Below are 8,555 nucleotides of genomic sequence, written 5' to 3'. Positions count from 1 at the left end.
ATGTGGTTTTTGTCTTTGGTTCTGTTTATATGCTGGATTACGTTTATTGATTTGCTTATGTTGAACCAGCTTTGCATCCCAGGGATGAAGCCCACTTGATCATGGTGGATAAGCTTTTTGATGTGCTGCTGGATTTGGCTTGCCAGTGTTTTATTGAGGATTTTTGCATTGGTGTTCATCAGGGATATTGGTCTAAAATTCTCTTTTTTTGTTGTGTCTCTGCCAGGCTTTGGTATCAGGATGATGTTGGCCTCATAAAATGAGTTAGGGAGGATTCCCTCTTTTTCAATTGATTGGAATAGTTTCAGAAGGATTGGTACCAGCAGCTCCTTGTACCTCTGGTATAATTCGTTGTGAATCTATGTGGTCCTGGACTTTTTTTGGTTGATAGGCTATTTATTATTGCCTCAACATCAGAGCCTGCTATTGGTCTCTTCTGGGATTCAACTTCTTCCTGGTTTAGTCTTGGGAGAGTGTAAGTGTCCAGGAAATTATCCATTTCTTCTGGGCTTTCTAGTTGATTTGCGTAGAGGTGTTTATAGTATTCTCTGATGGTAGTTTGTATTTCTTTGGGGTTGGTGGTGATATCCCCTTTATCTTTTTTTATTGTGTTTATTTGATTCTTCTCTCTTTTCTTCTTTATTAGTCTTGCTAGTAGTCTATCAATTTTGTTGATCTTTTCAATAAATCAACTCCTGGATTCATTGATTTTTTGGAGGGTTTTTTGTGTCTCTATCTCCTTCAGTTCTGCTCTGATCTTAGTTATTTCTTGCCTTCTGCTAGCTTTTGAATGTGTTTGCTCTTGCTTCTCTAGTTCTTTTAATTGTGATGTTAGAGTGTCAATTTTAGATCTTTCCTGCTTTCTCTTGTGGGCATTTAGTGCTATAAATTTTCCTCTACACACTGGTTTAAATGTGTCCCAGAGATTCTGATATGTTGTATCTTTGTTCTCCTTGGCTTCAAAGAACATCTTTATTTCTGCCTTCATTTCATTATGTACCCAGTAGTCATTCAGGAGCAGGTTGTTCAGTTTCCATGTAGTTGAGTGGTTTTGATTGAGTTTCTTAGTCCTGAGTTCTAGTTTGATTGCACTGTGGTCTGAGAGACAGTTTGTTATAATTTCTGTTCTTTTACATTTGCTGAGGAGTGCTTTACTTCCAATTATGTGGTCAATTTTGGAATAAGTGCGATGTGGTGCTGAGAAGAATGTATATTCTGTTGATTTGGGGTGGAGAGTTCTGTAGATGTCTATTAGGTCCACTCGGTGCAGAGTTGAGTTCAATTCCTGGATATCCTTATTAACATTCTGTCTCGTAGACCTGTCTAATGTTGACAGTGGGGTGTTAAAGTCTTCCTTTATTATTGTATAGGAGTCTAAGTCTCTTTGTAAATCTCTCAGGTCTTGCTTTATGAATCTGGGTGCTCCTGTATTGGGTGCACATATATTTAGGGTAGTTAGCTCTTCCTGATGAATTGATCCCTTTACCATTATGTAATGGCCTTCTTTGTCTCTTTTGATCTTTGATGATTTAAAAATATGGAATGCTTCACGAATTTGTGTGTCATCCTTGCGCAGGGGCCATGCTAATCTTCTCTGTATCATTGCAATTTTTGTATATGTGCTGCCGAAGCAAGCACAAGACTTGGTAATTTCTACATGTCATTAAGCCCACAGGCATGCAGAGTGCAAAAAGGAAGGAGACTTGGCAACTTCCCCCTAGATTTTGGAGGATGCAAAACATTGCTGTAGGGGCAGAGCCTCTGCAGAGAAGCTCTACTAGTGCAGTGAGGAGGGGAATGTGGATGTGGAGCCCTCACATACAGTCCACACCAGGGCACTACCTATTGCAGCCATTGGAATAGGGCTGCCACCTTCCAGAAACTATAATGGTAGATCCACGAAGAGCTTGTATTCTGAGCCTGGAAAAGACAGAGCTGCTCAACTCCAACTTGTAAAAGCAGTCACAGGGGCTGCTCCCTGCAGTGCCACAGGGGCAGAGTCATCCAAGGCCTTGAAAGTCCGCGCTTTGTACCAGTGTACTCTGGATGTGGCACATGGAGTAAAAGGAGATTATTTTGGAGCTCTGCGATATAATGACTACCTACTGTATTTCAGACTTGCATGGAAACTTGGAAACTGTAGCCTCTTTCTTTTTGCTGACTTCTCCCTTTTGGAATTGGAATGTCTACCCAATGCCTATACCTCCATTGTATCTTGAAAGTAAATAATTTGGTTTAATTTTACAGGCTCATAAGTGGAAAGAGATGAGTCTCAGATGAGACTTAGAACTTTGTCCTTGATGCTGGAATGAGTTAAGGCTTTTTAAAGACTATTGGCGCAGGATAATTATATTTTACAATGTGAGAAAGACATAAGATTTTTAGGAGATAGAGGCAGAATTATATGGTTCAGATGTTTGTCTTCTTCAAATCTCATGTTGATTTCTGGTTTCTGGCCCAGCATATTTCAAAATGTTCAGTGTTGCACTCTCCTTGCCTGAGGTGGGAAGGAATATTTCTCAGATATTCACTGTGAGCACCTGGTAGAGCTCCTGGAGGTAACACCTACACATGTGTGAGGGCCTCCCCATGACTGGGTCCCCTGGAATTTTTAACTCTCATAATTGTCTACACTGAGCCTCCAGCACTTCATCAATTACAGTTTATATTTTCCTAACCTAGCACTGAATCTCACAGATGTTTCTGCTCTAGAAAGATGGGATTCTCTATATTTGCCTGTCTCTCCAATTTTGGGAGCAGGGGCTTGCCCTGTGATCTCACTTCAAAAAGAGAAGGAGTTGTTGATTTTTCAGCTCATTTAACTATTTTTTAAAATTTTTAAAATTTTTTTATTTTTAGGGTACACTTCTAAGCTCCTTTCATGCTGGGCCAGAAACCAGAAGTCTCAAAAGTAAACTATTTAATACAACAAAAGACAGAATAAATCTGTTAATTAATCAAATAATGCACTAATCCCTCCATTTTAAGTTCATGAAGGTGAATTTGACTAAGAAATATACTTTTAATGCCAGGTGTGATGGCTTATGCCTGTAATCCTAGCACTTTGGGAGGCTGAGGTGGCTGGATCACCTGAGGTCAAGAGTTTCAGACCAGCCTGGCCAACATGGTGAAACCTCATCTCTACCAAAAATATAGAAAAAAATTAGCCAGGCACGGTGGTGGGCACCTGTAATCCCAGCTACTTGGGATGCCAAGGCAGGAGAATTGCTTGAACCTAGGAGGTGGAGGTTGCAGTGAGTGAGATTGTGCCATTGTACTCCAGCTTGGATAACAGAGTTATGTATACATATATATGTGTGTGTGTGTGTGTGTGTAAACCCCCCCCCCACACACATACACCCATATATATATATATATATATATATATATATATATATATATATATATATATTTGGAAATAGAGATTCTTATCTTTGTAGTAACTTTCAGAGGCGCATAAAAGTGTATTTTAAAAGTATATATATATATACTTTTAAAACTGTACCTAACCAATGTCTTTTCCAGGTGGATACTTTTTCCCATTGAGTTGACTCATTTTATTTTCTATCTGAATAATGCTTCTAAATCCTTCTGGGTTAGCCATTCCACACAAATCCTAAGGACACACAAGACTCTTCACTAAAGTGCATAGAGTATCTTCAGACACTAATTATGTCCAATGCATAACTTCCAATTTTATTCCTTATTAGTTTGTCCAAGTGAATCTCAGATTTTTAAGAATATATGTCATAGATTTTCAAATTGCTTATATTCCGTATACCATCATGTTGATCAACCCATATCAAGTATAACGATGAACAAAAGAATGCCAGAGTTGAAGTAAATAACATTTAAATATGGGTGGAAACAGCCAATAGTCACTTCATTAATTTTCACTACAGCTAAGCTTTTTGGCTCATTGTTTTCTATACAGATTAAATAGTATTGGATCATTTGTCAGAATCACTTCACAGTGAATGAAGAAAGCTTTTATCTCTTATTTTCAGTAAATTGTCATTGTGAATCTTGCCAGTCAAATTTCCTAAATCCTGGTTGTTGAAGTTATTTGGCTTTTTTATTTCTGCCTAAAGTTTCAAATATATTATTCCTTTATTTATAATAGTGCTTTGGAGGCAGAAAGTAATAACATTTAGTTTTACCTTATTGCAGTAATTTCATTATCTCTATTTTTGTATTATTCTGACTTTTTTGTTTTGCTTTTCTGAAAAGAAAACTACAAAACTTTGTTCCAGCATCATTAGTATTTTGTGCACTTATTTCCATTTCAACAAGCATTTCTCCATGTAATGATATATTTTCAAGAAATTCTCAGTGATTCTGACTTATATCTGAGTTAATGAAACTAATAAAATTGAAAGTTGCAGAAGTCAAAGTTACTGAGTGATTCTTTCCCTTTTTACGTGCCTCTGAAAGTTACTACAAAGATAAGAATCTCTATTTCCAAACCCAGTGAAATTTTAACTTGTGTTCCTAGATTAACACTTTAATACTGCCTTACCAAATGCAATCTGCTTTTCTGTGTTGCTTAGTGTCACTATTTAAATACGGATTATGGCATTAGAAATTAGATATGTTTGAGATCCCTGGTAATGTTCATTTGTAGGAAATACAGAAAACTAGAAGTTACCTTTCATCAGGAGGTTAGACTATTGTTCTGTTTTCTTTCTTTCCCCTCTAATAGAGTGTAACTCTAATAGTTAAGACATAGCAGGGGACAAACATTTCAGTCTTAAATTTCTAAACTTTATTATATTCATTACTCATGAGTTGAAAGCATTATTAAGCAGAGAATATATTATTCAAGTTAAAATCTTTTGTAAAATTAAATTTTTATAATGTTATTGGTTTTTTATATATAAGTCCAACATGATAATCATTTAAGTTTTGTATCTTTTCTTATTATTATAAACAGTGGTCCTTATTGATCATTGGTGCCAGCCACATTTGGTGTTTAGAGATAAAATTTTGACTTTTTCTTAATTTTTGTGTGTATTCATATCATTCAAAGATTTATTTAAAAGTAGCATGCTTAATTGATTAATGCTTCATTTCTTTTCAAAATGTGGTGTTTTCATTGTTTTATTTAGATTTCTTTAGTGAAAAAGTAAATCAATTAACCTACAGGTTTAATTGATTAGTTTTAGAAAAAGTTTATGTTTATCCTTATTTAGGAAATAAGGTTTTTCTCCCTTTCCTTATGGAGTTAAAAACTTTCAAATTTACTTCATGTGGGTTTTTACATGATTATATAGTAGAGATGGTCCAGAAACATCTTTGAAAGATGCACTTGGCTACTAACTAGAGGGAACAGGTTCTCATAGGAAAAGTGAGGGCAAAAGGATAACAAGTGATCTCCTCAGGGAAGAAGTACCTACCCAGGAACACCCTTTCTTATCTTAAGTTTCTTTTCTGTATCATTCTTAATGGGTAGTAATACGCAATGTAGCAAAACTGCACTCTTCAAAGCTTATGAAAATACTACTTCTTTATCCATCTTACTTGGCAAGTTAATTAATAAGATCTCATATGGAGATTTATTTTCAAACTATGTAACAAAAATCATTTTTTCCCCAAATATTTCCCAATGATACTGGGAAGGTATTTGTATAAACTTGTTTCATAGGTTTTATATGTTTACACAATTCTGCAGGTTTTCTCTTTTGTTCCCAAAATGGTGTGTTCAAATGAGTGACTACCTGGAAACACTTTTTAATTTAATGAAATCAGGCTCTTTTCCAAAATTGTAGGTTTTAAATCTAGATAATATCATGAAGATTCAAGGAAATTTAACTATGCCTCCAATAACTGTTTCTAATGTACTAAGACAAAACTTTCAAATGTAGTTTAATCTGGATAAGAATTTTTCTTCTGAACAAGTTTTCTAAAGACATATTAAATATTTGGAATTTGTTCATTGATTTCTTCTGAACCTATATTATTTCTATTTACCCAATATTTAATTCAATGACTTATTGTTCCAGTTACTGTGGCTGCATGAGACGTTATTCCTAAACTTCATTGTAAAAAACATCAATGGGTTTTGATCATGTCTTTTGTGGGCCAGGAAAATCAGAGAGGGCATAGAAAGTCAGGCTTATCTCTGCTTCATAATGTCTCTAGCCTCAGCTGGACGTCTCAAAGACTGTTAAAAGTATCTGAAGACCTTTCTACTCACAAATCTAGTGGTTTATAGAACTATCAACTGGGGCCTCCATTAGGTTGGGCAAAAGATGGCTGCTTTATATCTAAGCATTGTATCCATAGGCAAAGTGGAAATCAAATTGAAAGGGAAGACCGAAGGGAAAATTCTTGTGTCACAGAATCCAAAAATGTATCAATGGGTAACCTAGCTGAAAGAGAATCTGGGGAAGCAAGTATTATTTCACTGGGCAAACAGATACTCAAAAATGTGGTTTTATTATTAAGGCACATTAAAATGTATATTATGTAGGTAAGTATTCATACAAACCACACTCAGTATTCTCTAAGCCTACCTTAAAATTCTTTTAAAGCTTTGAGCCTTGGTTTTCTACACAATTTTATCTGCTGCACAGCTTCTAAATCAATTCCTTGCTTTCTAGGGCTAGAGATAATTGTATTCTAGTCTGAACCATACTTGAAGTAAGTTGTTTATCATTCTGTCTGCATTTATGCCCTCCTTGTGATAAATTTAATTTCAAAGTAATGGTCCCAGTTTTCTTTGTTTTGTGCCTGCCCAATCACCAAGAAGGAGACAAAAATGTAAAATATTTGGTATCTGTTTCCTTAACTGCATTTCATAATCAAGCAAAATATTTTATTAGTTGATTAATAATGATAGATTCAGATATTACCTATAGAATTAGTCACATATTGAAAATAGGAAGTTTTTATAAGTATCCAGTCAGTTCATATCTTATTAACTTCTTAAAAAATAAACATGCTAACTTTTCTCTTATAAATATATATTAAATTAGCAGTTCACAGTAACTAAAAGCACTAAAAGCCCACTAACTGAATGGGAAAGTGAGCTGATGGATATCATAACTAGTTCTGGTTTAAAAACTCACTCCCTGCCAAATATTTTTGCCTTGAATTTTAATTTGAGTTTTGTTTTCAATTTTCTTAGAGAAAAATATTTAATAGTATATTGGTTTGAAAATACCCTAATACCAAATACAGAAATTATTGCAATGGATAGAAGGGTAATAAGGGTTAATTGTAGTCTTTTTAAAATTTACTGACTCAGATTAGTAAACCAATCTTCACTTTACCAAGGTATGTGCATTTTAATACCAAAGTATCTATTATCAATAGAATATACATTGCTAATTGTCTTCTAAACATTTTGAATGGATTTCTTTTCTTTTTTAATGAACACGGTTAGGTATAATAAACAAGATGGCTGACTGAAGTTGTGTTCTGGAGCCCAACCAAAGTTAAATGACAGCTATCATATCTGTAAATTTAAGGATTCATTACTTTAAAAAAATCTCAAAAACTTACCAACTTATTGCAATTTGATAGGTGCTGGGCTAGACTCTTGAGAGAGGAAGACAAATTAGTTCTGGTGTTCAAATTTAATGGAAGACTCAGAAGAACACAGAGAATTATGCTGCATATAATAAGTGCTATTTAGATAAGCACCGTTTGATATGGAAACTTTGCTGTTTTGTAGAGTGAATACACTGGAACAAGTTGAACAATTCAAATTTTGACTGTTACAAAATAAACAGCAGGAGCCAAATCTTTGTGCATGTAAATTAAATAGCATTATTTTAAGTGTAATTTTATTTCTCAATTTTATGAGAGTATTTTTGCATATCAAAGCTAGCATGAATCTTGGTAGGGCTTAGTGCAGGAAATAAAAATTAGAGTTTAGTCAAAGTGGATGACTAGATTGAAAAAGAATGGGAAGTTAGAATAATAAGTGAGGAAATGGGACACTTACAAAAGTCTGGAATATGAATGTGGCTTCTATGCTCAACCATAGAGTATGAGGAGAGAAAACAAACTTCAACAGCCATTTTCCCCACCATTCCATAAGCTTCATAACTTTAAAGCTAAAACTAACCTTAGAATTATGACTCATTATTTCAAATCAGCAGCTTCATTTTTTCATCTAATCTTAAATTTCCAAATCACATCACAGAATGCCTTTCTATTGCGTTCCTCTGTTTTTGTTACACAAGTATTTTGTCCTTACATTGGAAAACAAACTGTAATGTATATTGAAAATTCTTATTACATCCACTGAGAATCCATAAGAAATTTAGAAATTCTGTACCATACAGAGTGCTCATGGAATTAGGATTCCAGGAATTTTCTTTAATTGCACTCAACACAAGTCAAACTTCTCTACTGTTTTAGTTTTAGTTTTGTTTTGTTTTATCTACGGTCTTGGAGTCACTCAACTTGTCGAAACGTTTCTGCTTTTTTTCTGCCCTTCCCCTCTTTGCCCTCAATCTCCATAACCCCTTTGGTCATTTTTCAAAGGGCTCACCTTTATGAAAACCCTAATATTCATTATCAATTATCTAGATAGCTTCACTTTT

At 34.6% G+C, this 8,555-nt stretch overlaps 1 non-coding gene across 1 annotated transcript; it reads right to left on the bottom strand.

Moving 5' to 3' along the window:
* Positions 1-1,531: 1,531 nt before the first annotated feature.
* LOC115896583 lies at positions 1,532-1,638 on the bottom strand. Its single transcript, XR_004056503.1, has one exon. It is a non-coding gene; the product is annotated as a U6 spliceosomal RNA (small nuclear RNA).
* Positions 1,639-8,555: the final 6,917 nt, after the last annotated feature.

The sequence above is a fragment of the Rhinopithecus roxellana genome, chromosome 3 (genome assembly GCF_007565055.1).
Source record: "Rhinopithecus roxellana isolate Shanxi Qingling chromosome 3, ASM756505v1, whole genome shotgun sequence".
In the NCBI taxonomy this organism is placed as follows: Eukaryota; Metazoa; Chordata; class Mammalia; order Primates; family Cercopithecidae; genus Rhinopithecus; species Rhinopithecus roxellana.
Note: the sequence above shows the minus strand (reverse complement) of the source record. Positions and strands in the feature narration are given on the sequence as shown.